The 15,982-nt window shown below is 46.5% G+C and overlaps 1 long non-coding RNA gene across 3 annotated transcripts in view; it reads left to right on the plus strand.

The window, feature by feature from the left end:
- LOC137532850 (uncharacterized) overlaps positions 1-15,982 on the plus strand; it is a 290,222-nt gene that overhangs the window by 235,857 nt on the left and 38,383 nt on the right. The window contains exon 3 of one of the 3 annotated variants that reach the window (XR_011024030.1): positions 5,093-5,321. The exons of the other annotated variants lie outside the window; for them this stretch is intronic. This is a non-coding gene — a long non-coding RNA (uncharacterized lncRNA). Of the gene's footprint in view, positions 1-5,092; positions 5,322-15,982 lie in introns of those variants that run through there. 3 annotated transcript variants of the gene reach the window in all.

Genomic DNA, 15,982 nt, shown 5'->3' on the forward strand with positions numbered 1-15,982 from the left:
TGTCACATTTGTTTCATGGGAGCCTTTCCTGCATGCCACATGCTACAATATACATGCACACCCCTTTATGATGTGGGTGTTTGATCTGTGTTTAATAACCAGCCTCATGGTGATGTGATTGGACTTTCAAAGGCCGAGTCAGCTTCCTTCCCACAAGTGGATTCATTGTTGCCAATTTTTTGCATTTACAACCTATCTGTGGAGTGGAACTCTTTTTCTTGCTGGGTTTGTGAGGACTGCAGCCTCACTGTACCAATACTTTGCCCATTGGGATTTTTTCATTGGTTTTAAAGGGGATTTGTTGCTATATATATATTTATTTATTTACGGTGTGTGTGTATATTTATGTAAAAATAATAAAGTTTTGTTATTGTTTCTTATGCACCCAAGAGCCAATCCTCCTATTTCACTAGCATATTGTTGGAACAATAATGGCTGTGAATCAATGATTTCCCCACCAAATAACTCCTGCAAAGTGTCTAATGCTGCGGAAGATGAGGTGTTCTGTGTTAAATAGTCAACCACGTCCTGACAATCTTGGGAGTTGATGAGACGTGCCTTCTTCTGAGCACTGTACTTTGGGCCAGGGCCGCACAAAATCACGTCAGCACGACCTCCAACAGCCCTGCCGGGTGGCCTGCCTCTGGCTCTGCCTGTGTTTTGTCCATATCGAGGGGGATGAAGTGAAAGGTATGCACTGACTTGACTAATACAATGTGCAGTCACACAGGTGCAGTGAAAGGTATGTAGTGACTGGTATTACAATACAATGTGCAGCTGTCACACAGGTGCAGTTAACAGGTATGCACGGACTGGTATACTAAACAGCGTGCGGTCACACAGGTGCAGTGAACAGGTATGCAGGGATTGGTATTACAAATGTGCAGCTGTCACACACAGGTACAGTGACTGGTGGTATATTACACTGCTTGCGCTCACGTAGGTGCATTGAATAGGTCACACACACACACACACACACACACACACACACACACACACACACACACACACACACACACACACCGTGAACAGGTGCAATGACTGGTGGTATTAACTATGCGTGCGCTCACGTAGGTATAGGTAGGTAGGTGCACTGGCGCAGTGATTGGGATTACAAATGTGCAGCTGCCTGTCACACACACAGGTAGTCACTGAATGTGCTTGGCCTGGCAGTGGCACAGTTGGAATTATCACCAAGGGGCCAAAGGCCAGCTGCGACTGACTGACAGGGCTGTATATAATGCAAGTGGGCCACACACACACACACACAAAAAAAATAGCTCACAAGAACAAGATTAGCTCTCAAAAGAGCATTTCTTTTTAGCAATAACAATCAGCAAGGAGCAAGCTAACAAGCCTACAAGAGCCCAACTAAGTTTTCCCTATAGCTCTCTCTGCAGCAGCTCTCCCTTCTCTTATTACTGCAGGCACACGAGTGAGTCCAATGCCTGATGCTGCCTGCCTTTTATAAGGGGGGGGGGGACTCCAGGAGGGAGTGTAGCCTGATTGGCTCAATGTGCCAACTGACTGTGATGTAGAGGGTCAAAGTTGACCCTAATGATGCACTATGGGGGAGAATCGAACTTCCGGAAAAGTTTGCGGTTCTCCGTGATTGCGAACCCCGGAAGTTCACCGATTCCTGTTTGCCGGCGAACCGTTCAGGGCATCTCTAGTCTGTAATAGGGGGAGCCTGGGTTGACTTCCAATGACAAGCGATGACCAGTCTTGCAGCGTTAATTAAGTGTTTTGAGAGTGATTTTTTTTAAATATTTACCCAACCTCCTCGGAGTGTTTTGCAGCAGGTAATAAGAAGGGTCGTCCGAGGGCTCTACATTGGTAATTTTAGTGATGATAGACTTAACAGCATCCCAGAAAGGCACAATAACCGGGCAGCTCCAAAAAATGTGGAGCAGAGTCCCCCTATGAACAACACCAACACAAAGGGCTGGAGTTAGGAAACATCCTGTGAAGCCTATCTGGTGTGTGGTACCACTGTGTTAACATCTTGTAACCAGACTTTTGAGTATGTGCCGAGACAAAATAAGTATCTTTTGCCATTGAGAATCCGTGAAAGTCTTGCCAAGGGAAGATTCCCATTTGGTACGCAATGGGGAAGTCGGACCAGAATTGGGGAGGAACATTGAGTATATTTGGGAGCAGAGGTGTAACTAGAAATCACTGGGCCCCCCTGCAAAAATTTGGACCCCCCCCCATAGGTGCCAAATAATCGTTAGGGGGCAGCGTTTCACTATAAAATACCTGTAATGGGGCAGAGTTTCACCATAAAATAATCGTAATGCACCAGAAATTAATCGTAAAGTGGGCAGCATTTAACCCATAAAATAATCGTAAAGTGGGCAGCATTTCACCAGAAATTAATCGTAAAGTGGGCAGCTTTTCACCCTAAAATAATCGTAAAGTGGGCAGCATTTCACCATAAAATCGTAAAGTGGGCAGCATTTCACCATAAAATAATCGTAAAGTGGGCAGCATTTCACCAGAAATTAATCGTAAAGTGGGCAGCATTTCACCATAAAATAAATGTAAAGTGGGCAGTAGTCACCAGAAAATCGTACAGTGGGCAGCAGTCACCAGAAAATCGCAATGTGGGCTGCATTCACCAGAAAATCGTACAGTGGGCAGCAGTCACCCGAAAATCGTACAGTGGGCAGCAGTCACCAGAAAATCGTAATGTGGGCAGCAGTCACCAGAAAATCGTACAGTGGGCAGCAGTCACCAGAAAATCGTACAGTGGGCAGCAGTCACCAGAAAATCGTACAGTGGGCAGCAGTCACCAGAAAATCTCAATGTGGGCAGCAGTCACCAGAAAATTATACAGTGGGCAGCAGTCACCAGAAAATTGCAATGCGGGCGGTGTTCACCAGAAAATCATACAGTGGGCAACGTTCACCAGAAAATCGTACAGTGGACAGCAGTCACCAGAAAATCGTAATGTGGGCAGCAGTCACCAGAAAATTGTAATGTGGGCAGCAGTCACCAGACAATCTCAATGTGGGCAGCAGTCACCAGAAAAATCGCACACTGGGCAGCAGTCACCAGAATAAAATCCACCTGTAAAAAAGAAAAAAACAATTCACTCACCTGGCAGAAGTCTCCTTTCCCGGCCTCTGGTGCGCAGATCTCCCTAAGATCCTCCTGAAGCAAATCTCCCGCGCTGACAGGCAGAGTGCAGGGCTTTGGCAAGATGGCGCCCAAAGCCCTGTACTGGAGACACAAACAGTCTCCAGTGCAGGGCTTCAGCAGCCATCTTGCCGTAGCCCTGCTCTGCCTCCCGGGAGGCTGCGGGGATTCGGGGAATGAACTGGCGCGGCCAGTTCAGCACCTAGCTGGGGGTCCCAGAATTGGGCGGGCAGCAGCGCACATAGCTGGCTGGCCCCAGAGGGGCCCTGGGCTCCCTGCGGCTGATGGGATTGCATCCCCGGTAGTTACGCCGGTGTTTGGGAGAGATCCCTCGTGTGACATGCCCATTTTTTGGGAGATTCCTCGTGTGACATGCCCATTGCCGCTGCACAACTTCTCGAAGGGGGAAAGGGCTCTGGAGAACATTGTAGCATTACCTATGCTCAATAATTATTGTAAAAGTGACTTTACACTTTAATGTTTGCAGATTCATATTTTCATGATTGCATTTCATGTACAGATTTGTAGTGTATCTCCTTTCCAGCAATGTAAATATATCTTCTGTATGTACTGTCCACCTGAATACCCTCCAGGATTCAGAAAAGGGCACATGCCGTTATAATGCTGTAAATTACTGCTCTAGATCATAATACAAGTTTATTTAAAGGAAAACTTAGATGTGAATAATAGGTGTATTTATACCTACCTGGGGCTTCCTCCAGCCCCATGAGGTGTGTGGGCTCCCTCACTGTCCTCTCCATTCTTTTTCTGCCCCCTTTCTCCCGTAATCTGGCTGACCACACTCTTCTGTTCATGTGCGACTCAGCCGCACACACCCCTCAGTCAAGCTCCTCCAGCTGGGAGTGTTCTGCACATGCGCAATAGTACTGTGCACAATGCTTTCAGGCACGGGAGCACAGTTGGGCCACGCATGCGTAGAAGAGCATGAATGGCTAGATTACTGGAGGGGGGGGGGGGAATAACAAATGAACGGGGCAGCTGGAGACAATGGTGAATACGGGAAAAAATAAATCCATGGAGGCAGGGGCGTAACAATAGGGGATGCAGCCCCTGCAACCCTCTGGGGCCCGCTCAGGCCCTTTTTTTGGGGGGGGGCAGGAGGGGTTGCAGCAGGAGGGGAGAGCATTGTACACCAATGGGGCTTTGCAATGTCCACCGATGTGTGGCCATGCTTTCCCCTTATGCTGCTTAGGGACTGAATTTTAATTTGGATGTCAAGAGGGTATATTACTGTTACTTTATAAATTATGGGCTTGTAATTAGGGATGGACGCAAAACTGAAAAAAATCACTTTTATTTCCAAATAAAATATTGGCGCCATTCATTGTACTAGAGAAAAATTATAAACATTGCAGTAATCTGGACAAATTGGCAAATAAAATGTGTGGGTTTTAATTATGGTAGCATGTATTATTTTAAAACTATAATGGCCGAAAACTGAGAAATAATGAATTTTTTCAATTTTTTTCTTATTTTTCCTGTTAAAACACATTTAGAATAAAATCATTCTTAGCAAAAAGTACCCCAGAAAGAAAGCCTAATTGGTGGTGAAAAAAACAACAAGATATAGATTTTTATTTTGATAAGTAGTAATAAAGTTATAGGCACATCAATGAAAGAAGCGCTGACAGTTGAAAATTGATTTATTTTTTTTAGGGGAAAAACCCTTGGAGGTGAAGTGGTTAAACACTCAGTGAAGAATGCATCAAAACAGTGTAGTACGCAGCTATTCATCAATTTCCATTACCAAAAAGATTGGTCAGCCATTAGGTATTTCTCACTTACGGTAAATACACATATAAGTACCCACAGGAGTGTGTGCTTATCCCTTGGGATATTTATTTATTCATTTTTCCTCTTAATTGGATAATAAAGTTCTAACTTTTGGCAATATAGTGCATGTCTAACTAGTACTTTTTAACTACACCAGATCTGCTGCTCTCAGTGCTGACAAAGGGTTTAAAGCTAAATACTCCCCACCCGACGGAGGTAGATGGATCCAGCGAGGTCTCCATGATGACGAGTGTTCCACAACCCATCTTCCGGCCGGTGGGTATGTGCGACGCCCGCAAACGGGAAGTCAAGCGACTGCAGTACTTTGCATCACTAAATGTTGTTTTAAAATTATGGGGGGTAGAAAGATCTTACAATGTGAAAACACTGACAAAATAAATGGATATTGTAAAAAAATAAAAATCAAGTTATTTTTACTATAGTTCCTCTCAGAGGTGCCAAGCTATCGTTTGACTCAGAGCTGTGAGATACTCCGATTGTTCATTGCCTGATGAAGCGGGATGTTGCCCGTGAAACGCGTTGCACTTTTATGTAGGAGTATGTGAATAAACTATTTTTCTACAATCAACAGCAATTTGGTCTGTTTGTGTGTGGACGGTCCACCACCGCCACCTAAACCGTTTTAAACATTTTATCTTATTTTATCCTATTGGCGCCTCTGTATCTTTGCACATAAAGTTGTCCACCCTTGGTGGAAGGGTGACACGCCCTCCTTTCTTCCGTCTACAGAGAGCGACATCTTAGTCCTGAGTGGGGACAGGCCTAATCTCCCCACCTGCACATACAGTGGTTGCCTTAGAGCAACCCAGGTTTGTAAGTATAATACTTACGATTTATATTTCTTCTATTTATACATAATATACTACACTATATTGGACTCTCGGTCTCCATTTCTTAAATTCAAATTCAGGTAGCCGCAGAGCATCAGCACATAATTTTTGACGAGTTAAAGCATTCTGTAATTTTGCTGAACTTGAGGCCAGATTCGTTGGACGTGAGAACTCCATTCTTCCAGAGCTGGAAAAGGAGAAGGTGAGGATGGAAAACAAGTGAATCGGGGATTCTGGCCAGAGACGATCAGAAAAGGAGACCACTTAGTTGATGAACTGGGGAGATTATTGAAAGCAAATTCTGCAAAGGGCAGGAAGTCAAGCTATGATTCCTGACAATCTGAGACGAAGCAACGGAGGTATTGTTCCAACGATTGATTGGTTCTTTCAGTTTGTCCATTGCTATCTGGGTGAAAACCCGAAGGTCAAAGTGATCCCTAGAAGGGAACTGAAGGCGCGCCAAAAACGGGAGACAAACTGAACCACTCGATCTGACACAATGTTCTCAGGAATTCCATGTAAACGAAATACATGGATCACAAATAATTTGGCCAATTCTTTAGCAGATGGCAGACTAAACAGAGGTACAAATTTGCCATTTTACTGAAGCCGAGGTCTATAACGGGTATCAGATGACTGAGGTACAAAGGGATGAGACTTTAATCAGAGTGGTGAACTTGCCGGATCATACACAGAAATACAATAATACTATATATATATATATATATATATATATATATATATATATATATATATATATATATATATACAGTTCTAAACTGACTGGAGTACATATATATTGGGCAGACGCGCAATATATGAAATGTAGCTCACGAAACTACTATCTCACTAGGATAAGGACCATGGACCAAGAACCTGCGCACAATAACCCAGATCACCTTTTTACCCCCAGAGGGAGGCAAATCCACTACAAAATCCATAGATAAATGAGTCCATGGTTTGGATGCAGGGCCGTTTCTAGGCTAAAATGTACCCAGGTGCCAGGTATACATGCCCGCAGTATAGGTTAGCCAGGTATAGTTGCACTCAGTATAGGTAGCCAGGCATTGGTGCCCCAGTATAGGTGCCCGGCTATTGGTCCCCCCAGTATAGTTGCCCCCAGTATAGGTTAGCCAGGTAGGTGCCTCCAGTATAGGTAGCCGGTATAGTTGCCTCCAGTATAGGCTAGATAGGCAGGTGCCCCCGGTATAGGTTAGATAGGTAGGTGCCCCCAGTACAGGTTAGCTAGGTGGGTGCCTCTAATATAGGGAGTCAGAATAGTTGTCCCCAGCATAGGTTAGATAGGTCGGTGCCCCCAGTATAGGTTAGTTAGGTAGGTGCCTCCAATATAGGTAGCCAGTATAGTTGCCACCAGTATAGGCTAGCTAGGTAGGTAGGTGCCCCCAATACAGGTTAGATAGGTAGCTGCCCCCCAGTATAGGTTAGATTGGTAACTGCCCCCCAGTATAAGTTAGATAGGTAGGTCCCCCCAGTATAGGTTATATTAGGTAGGAGCCACCCAGTATAGGTTAGATAGGTAGCTGCCCCCCAGTATAGATTAGGTAGGTGCCCCCCAGTATTGGTTAGATTAGGTAGCTGCTCCCCAGTATAGGTTAGATTAGGTAGCTGCCCCCCAGGATAGGTTAGATTAGGTAGGTGCCCCCAGTGTGGTTAGAATAGGTAGGTGCCCCCCAGTATAGGTTAGATAGGTAGCTGCCTCCCAGCAGTTAGGTACCTGCCCCCGCCCCCCCCCCCCCCCCCATAATGGAGGGGAGAGTCAGCCGCGGGGAGGGCAGCCCGACCTCTCCCTCCCTTCCTCTCCGCGGGCCGCCCTCCATGCTCCCCCCTCCGAGTGTGATTACAGAGTGAGCGCAGGGAAGCGCTGCACACAGACAGCAACTCACCTGCCTGCGTTCCAATCGCCGCTCACTCGCCGCTGATCTCCTCCTCTGCCTAGCCGCTGATACACACGTTGCTTCCGGCTAAACAGGAAGCAGTGTGTGCATTAGCGGCTAGGCAGAGGAGGAGATCAGTGGCGATTCCCTGCGCTCACTCTGCAATCACACTCGGAGGGGGGAGCACGGAGGGCAGCCCGCGGAGAGGAAGGGAGGAAGAGGTTGGGCTGCCCTCCCCGCGGCTGACTCTCCCCTCCATTACAACCCCCCCCACTCCTTCAGCGCTCAGGGCGCCCGCACAGGATGGAATAGGTAGGGGCATCAGATGACCTCAGGGAGCAACCCGGGAGACCTTGCTTCTGGCACAGGTGGCGCAAGCTGCCACAAAAGCTTTACAGTCTTTACTTAGTGAGGGCCACCACACATGACAAGACAAGAGATCCAACGTCTTTGTCTCACCAGGATGCCCTGCTAACTTAGACTCATGAAATAGTTGGAGTGTTTGAAGACAGAGATGCAGAGGAACATAATCTACATTGGGAGGTTTACCAGAGGGACTTTCTTGTTGAAAGGGCTGCAAGGAAGTGCTCAGATCAGGAAATTCTTGAGTGTGTACAGCTGCCAGAACACAATGTGAAGGAAGAATAATTTCTGGAGTAACAAGTGGAGAAATTTCGGGTTCAAAGCTTCTGGACAAGGCATCGGCCTTCACATTTTTAGACCCCGGTTAGTATGCGATGACAAAATTAAAACGGGAGGAAAACATTGCCCAGCGTGCCTGCCTAGGATTAAGCCTCTTAGCCCCCTCGATATACTGTAAATTTTTATGATCTGTATAGACTGTAACAGGATTCAATGCCCCTTCCAACCAGTGTCTCCACTCCTCAAAGGCCATCTTTACAGCCAAGAGTTCCCTGTTGCCTATATCATATTTGCGTTCTGCTGAAGAGAACTTCTTAGAGAAGAACGCACAAGGGTGTAAACGCTGAGGCCGACCAGAAAACTGTGAGAGAACTGCTCCTACCCAAACCTCAGAGGCATCTACCTCGACAAAGAAGGGCAATCCAACATCTGGGTGAGTAAGAATAGGAGCAGAACAAAAAGCTGATTTAAGATCAGAGAACGCTTTACATGCCTGTGAAGACCAGTTGACAGGATCTGCGTCTTTTAGTTAAATCAGTAAGCAACCAGAGTGGAGAAATTTCTGATGAACTTGCAATAGTAGTTGGCAAAACCTAAAAATCGCTGAATAGCCTTGAGCCCCTTGGGTTTTGGCCAGTCTAGAACTGCTGAAAGTTTTTTCTGGTCCATAGAAAGACCTGTATCAGAAATGATGTATCCTAGAAAGGGTACTTGTGTGACCTCGAACAGGCATTTCTCTAATTTAGCAAATAGAGAGTTTTCCCTCAATTTTTGTAACACAAATTTTACATGGTTGCGATGCTCAAAGAGATTGTTAGAATAAATCAATATGTCGTCTAAGTAAATCACCACAAATTTACCTAACACATCCCTGAATAAGTCATTAACCAAGTTCTGGAAGACAGCAAGAGCATTGCAAAGGCCAAAAGGTGTCTTTCATTCACCCCCCTGGCGTATTCTAATCAAATTGTGTGTGCCCCGTAAATCTAACTTGGAAAAGATTCTAGCACTTGACACTTGAGAAAAAAAGATAGTCAATCAGAGGTAGGGGGTATCGATTCTTAATAGTGATTTTATTAAGTCCCCTGTAATCAATATTTTTTTCTCCACAAAGAAGAATCCTGCTCCAGCTGGAGAGGTAGAAGGTCGAATGAACCCCCTTCTCAAGATTCTCCATTATGTAAGCCTTCATAGCCATTTTTTCGGGACTAGTGGGGTTATAAAGGTGACCTCGCGGGGGCATGGTGCTAGGCACTAAATCAATAGGGCAGTCGTATGGTCTATGTGGAGGTAGTTTTTCAGCTGACTGAGGCGAAAAGACGTCAGAAAATTCTTGATATGGTGGTGGTATTTTGAAAGATTCTACCCCTAAAGTTAGGAGTCCAATGCTACTCAAACAAAATCCCTGACACTGGGGTGACCAATTGATCAGTTGTCCTGAACACCAGTCAATACAAGGGTTGTGAACCTGCAACCACGGCAGACCCAGAACTACAGGACTAGAGGGCATCCTGAGTATACAGAACTGAATTTTCTCAAAATGCATAGCCCCCACCTGCAGGGAAATTTCAGGGGTAATGGAGATAGGCTGTTTAGTCTGCAAAGGAGTCTCATCGATGGCAGTGACATACAGCTTGTTCTGCAAAGACACGGCCGGAATACACAAATCTGCTGCAAGTGCAGAATCTATGAAATTACCAGCTGCCCCGGAATCAATAAAAGCCTGGGAGTGGAAAGGCTTTTTGTTCCAATAAATGGTGGCTGGTAATAAAAAAAAATTGTTTTGAGGGGAAGAGGCTGCTCGCCCAAGTGAAGTTCCCCAACTTCACTTAGGCGCTGGAGTTTTCCAGCACCTTCTTTGCAGAACATGAATGTGCAAAATGACCTTTCACACCACAATACATGCAAAGTCCTACCTGTCTTCCCCTAAGTTTCTCAGATGGAGAGAGTTTGGAGAATCCCAATTGCATGGGCTCTTCGCCAGAAGAGCTAAGCGGTTTGTTAGAACTTGCTAAAGCGGAGTATTCTTTACCCCGACGACAGTGCCTGATCCGTCTATCTACCCATATTGCGAAGGAGATAGCATCCTCTAAATTTTTTGGCTCAGTCAGCTAATCCAAATAAATATTGATCCAAGAGTGCTGCCCCACCCCACTTAACAGAAACAGACCATTTCCTGAACGCTGCAGCATACTCCTCAGCCATATGTCGACCCTGACGGAGATCCCTTAACTTGCGAGCAGCAGTGGCTGAGACATCAGGATCTGCATAAATAGTAGCCATCGCATCAAAAAAACTTTCTACAGAGGTGAGGGCTTCATGATCAGGGTTCAGACCATAGGCCCAAGTTTGTGAATCACCCTGTAACAAGGTTTTTATCAGATTGATCCTCTGTGACTCAGTTCCAGAAGATCTAGGCCTAACTTCAAAACATACATCGGTTCCGAAAATGACTAAAATCAGATCGTGAACCTGAAAATGTTTCTGGTAGAGGCATTTTTGGCTCCAGTATAGGCATGGTAGGAGCACTGGGAGGAACCTGCTGATTATTGGCATTCGCAGTGACATTCATCTGAGCAAGAGTGTGTCTGTTGAGAGGCCACTTGCTCCGTGAGCTGATTAACAGCTCCTGCGAGTGTCAAAATCTATTTTTGCAGATCCTCCATGTTTTATGGGCCTTGGTAATGTGATGCTAGGTGCACACAGAATACAACAACTCGAGGTCAGTTTGAAGCTATGTCATACACGAGAAGTCAGAATAGTGCGGTACAGTAGGACTAAACAGAGCTAGGTCAAATAACAGGCAATATCGTACACAGCAGGTCAGATGGCTACCGTACAAGAGGGTCAAGACAAGTGCTAAGTCGATATTCAGGCCGAGGTTGTACACATAGGATCAGATGACTGAGGTACAGAAGGGACGAGACAGAGACAATGTCGTTAGGCTAGCCGAGGTCTATAACCGGTATCAGATGACCGTGGTACAAAGGGATGAGAGTTTAACCAGAGTAGTGAACTTCCCGGATCATACACAGAAATACAATAATAATCATAATAATAAATATATATACTTATACAGATTGTGCAGCAGTGCAGGCTAGGAATGATTTGAGAAGTGATCCTCCCCTGTCTGCTGAATTCCTCACTCAGAGCCTGTCTGTATCATGGGCGTAGGGCCCGGGGTCGCAGCGGTCGTCTTTGCAACCGGGCCCGCCTCCTAAAGATGCGGGGGAGGGGCCCGGGGACCATGCTAGTTTCTTGGGCCGTTCGGCCCCTGCCTGAGTGCCATGGGCGTTGCTAGCGTCATATATCCATGGCCTGTGCCACGGATATGCTGTTGGGGTGCCACGTATACCTTTCACTAGGGTGCCCGAACATTTGTGGATCTGATCGCGGCCGCTGGGTGTACGATATGGGAGCCGCCATCTTGTGGGCGGAGTTCGCCGCTTGTCACCTGCAGCTGGAGCTCCAGCCGAGTCCAGCCAAGTATTCATCCGCCCCCTGCCCTATCACGAGCACTTGGCAAGGGGGCGTGTAATTAGATTCAAAAGAAGGGGGCTGGAAAGAGCTTGAGTAGCTCCGCCCCCTGCAAGAGTAAACACAGGAGAGGTGATTTGCCCATCCACCGCATGGCATCCTGCTGCTGTCTTCATTATCCTGCTGCTGTCCTCAGCCCTTGAATTAATAAGGGGTGCAGGCATACAGGGCGCTGCTGCAATCACATTACAGCACATCGGATAGCTGAACTATCAAAGTGTCTGGATAGCCCCGCCTACCTCACCCGTGGCTCCGCCTCCCTCCATTCGTTTCCTCGTGGCTGCACAGAAATGTCTCTGCTCTGTCCAGCTAGAGCAGAGAAAGCCTAACACTGCAGTGTGTGACACTGGAGGGGAGGGGGTAAGAAACTACATTTATGAATAAGAATAACACTTGTTTACAGAGATACATATAGGCAGAGCCGGGACAAGGTCCTCCAGCACCCAAGGCTGAGACACCAAAGTGCGCCCCTCCATCCCTGCCACCCCAGCCGTCACACACTGATTGCTATTAGACTAAGAGGGCCACAGGGTCCACAACCTCCCCAACACCTTAATATCTAGTTATATGGCTTGCAGTCACTGCTATGTATCCCCTTTTCTTATTTCTTTCTGCTTCAAACACAATTAGGAATGACAGCTGAATGAATTGTGCGCCCCCTCCTACACTGCGCCCTGAGGCTGGAGCCTCTCCAGCCTATGCCTCGGCCCGGCCCTGCATATAGGGCATTCTCATATGTAAATGACCACAGCATGGAGTGCCTGGCTGGCTGTGAGTGGCTAAAGTTGACACCATTAGCATTTTCAAAACAATGGGATCCAACACCAGTGTTAACCCCACATACAGGCAAGGTATGCTAATAAGCCAGACATAAGATAAGGTAAAGGGAGAAGAATCCTTGCAGTATCCCCCTCCCCCCAGCATGCTCTGTATATCTGAGCTTATTAGAGTGCAGTTTTTGGCCAACCCTGCTGCTTTTAGCTGGTAAGCAGCAAAGTGAATGTATGGTTTGCCTCCCTCATACCTGCCTATTTTTTTCCTTCTTTAAAGCCATGCTGTGATAATGGAAAAAACCTATCCCTCTGGAGGCTTCCCACATCCTACTCCAGACTACCACTGCTGCCAAGGAAGCTTGTCTGTGAGTGACCGACCACGGTTGTACTGCACAGGTGACTGATCACCCTTGCCTATGCAGTAGCATAGAGCCATTTATGCACAGCAGAAAAAAATCCCTGCATAAGTGGCTCCGTGCTACTGCATAGGTGTAAGTGGTCTTGCACCCGCCTGTACACAGGCAGGAGTGCAGGTACACAACAGTCCCTTGTTGAAGAGGTTTGGAGGTCCCAGTGCTGGAACAAGGAGGGGGACAGGGAAGCCATGTGCCTGTACATCTAGTAAACTAGCTGCTGCATGTGCTAATCTCTGCTACCACCAGTATGTAGGGTGTAAGCTGTTATTCTGTGCCTGTACTGATAGTAAACTAGCTGCAGTGTGTGCTGATCTCTGCAACCTCCAGTATGTGCAGTAAACTCTGCAACCTCCAGTATGTGCAGTAAAGGCTGTTACTCTGTGCCTGTACTGATAGTAAACTAGCTGCAGTGTGTGCTGATCTCTGCTACCTCCAGTATGTACAGTATAAGCTGTTACTATGTGCCTGTACTGATAGTAACTAGCTGCAGTGTGTGCTGATCTCTGCTACCTCCAGTATGTACAGTATTGTTACTCTGTGCCTGTACTGATAGTAAACTAGCTGCAGCGTGTGCTGATCTCTACTACCTCCAGTATGTACAGTATAAGCTGTTACTCTGTGCCTGTACTGATAGTAAAGTAGCTGCAGCGTGTGCTGATCTCTACTACCTCCAGTATGTACAATATAAGCTGTTACTCTGTGCCTGTACTGATAGTAAACTAGCAGCAGCGTGTGCTGATCTCTGCTACCTCCAGTATGTACAGTATAAGCTGTTACTATGTGCCTGTACTGATAGTAACTAGCTGCAGTGTGTGCTGATCTCTGCTACCTCCAGTATGTACAGTATAAGCTGTTACTATGTGCCTGTACTGATAGCAAACTAGCTGCAGTGTGTGCTGATCTCTGCTACCTCCAGTATGTACAGTATTGTTACTCTGTGCCTGTACTGATAGTAAACTAGCTGCAGCATGTGCTGATCTCTGCAACCTCCAGTATATACAGTATAAGCTGTTACTCTATAGCTGTACTGATACTCACTGTACCGTATGCTGTTAACTTCTACTCCCAGTATGTACATTGTGAGCTGTAACTGTGTCTTTACTGATTGTAAACCAGCTGTATTGTGTGCCTGTCCCTGCTACCTCCAGTATAAGCTGTAAATCCTGGTACACACATACAATTCTGATTAGCCAGTTTTACTACTTCTAGGTATTATGAGATCTCAGCTCTGTTCATAGTATTTAAAGTCCTTTTTTTGCTCATACGACATGGGGGTTGTAAAATTGGTTAGTGATTGCCCAATCAAAATTGAATATGTGTATGCATCTTTACTCTATACTTATACAGTACTGATAGAACCTACTGTAATTAAATGATAGGGGGCAGAAACTAATTAAAGGATAGGGGGCTCCATCCAACATTTTTGTTGAACAGATCCATTAACTTAGGTTATACCGATGCTAAGTTCATGTACATTTGGCCCCACCCACTTACTGCATGGCCCCGCCCCCTTGGCTAACCTTTACTGCAGGCACCTATACCTTGCTCGGGGGGGCGCGCAATTTTTACACCCACCCAATAAGATTGCATTTGTGGTGAAATCTGCTGCCGGGGGGGGGGCCCACATCCAGATTCCGCATCGGGGCCCAGAGGTTTGTAGCTACGCCACTGGTCTGTATCAATTGAGCAGATGCATTGTTACCTTAGCAACAGGAATTTCCTTCACACACTGCACTGTCTGAGAAACTTTCCTAACGCCTCCCATTTTGCAGCAGATTTAGAAGGAAACTGCATGCACTATTTAGTTATTTCTTAGAATGTCTGAGACAGTTCTGCATGGATTTCTAAAAACCTACCGATATTTTGTCTCAGACACTCTTGATAAATGTCCCCCACTGTGCTTATGTTCGGAATACAGGGAGCTCCTAACTTACAAAATGCCTGCCGATACTTCCGGTGCTGTCCCGCCTTCTTGGCGGGAACTCCCTGTATCGTCTGTGTCCTCCCTTGTCCCCATCTCCTCCTCCGTGGCGAGTTAAAAGCAGTGCGAGCCAATCGCGTCTCTCACCTGATCTGAGTGAGCCCACGGCAATCAGTTTTTCTCCTCTCCCTCACTCTTCCCCCTAGAGCCGGCATTTCCTGGTTGTCATTACACTCAAACCAGCTCTAGGGGGAAGAGTGAGGTAGAAGAGAGTCAGTTGAATGCCGTGGGCTCCCTTGGATCAGCTGAGAGACTGGCTCACACTGCTTTTAAACTCAGCATGGGAGGCGCAGGAGGACATGGGGAAAACAGGGACACAAATGGGGTCGAAGGAGGTCATGAGGGACAAAAGAGACCACACATGGTCACACAGGATGACACAAAGGGGAGTGGAGGAGGATACAGGGCACAGAGGAGGACCAACTGGGACAGAGGAGGACACAGGCAACAAACAAGGACATGGGAACACAAAGGAAGTAGATGTGGAAACATGGGGAACACAGGAAAACACATGGGGACGCAGGAGGGACAGAGGAGAACACAGGGACATAATAATTGGGAGAGAACATCCACAATATACCCCTGCACCATGGATGTAGCAGGTCTAGTATTTTTTTTTCCCCTGGGGTTTGGCCTGTAAACCTAGGTGCATTTTATGGTCAGGAACATCTTATAATCTGAAAAATGCGGTGGTTGGCAATCAAAATAGGGCCTTACATTTACAAAACCTAATGTAGTTTTAGATCTGCTCTGTGAATGAGGATTCAGATATTTGAAAAAAACAAAACAGCTGGTGATATAGGAAAACTGTAAGTCAAACTTATCCAGGGGCCAAGTGGGTAGTGAAGTGATGGGAACCCGAGGCGAGTGTGATATGGAGGCTGCCATATTTATTCCCCTTTAAACAATGCATGTTGCCTTGCCTGCCTCCCCCCCCCCCACCCCCGATTCT

Source organism: Hyperolius riggenbachi, chromosome 9, assembly GCF_040937935.1.
Source record: "Hyperolius riggenbachi isolate aHypRig1 chromosome 9, aHypRig1.pri, whole genome shotgun sequence".
Lineage (NCBI taxonomy): Eukaryota > Metazoa > Chordata > Amphibia > Anura > Hyperoliidae > Hyperolius > Hyperolius riggenbachi.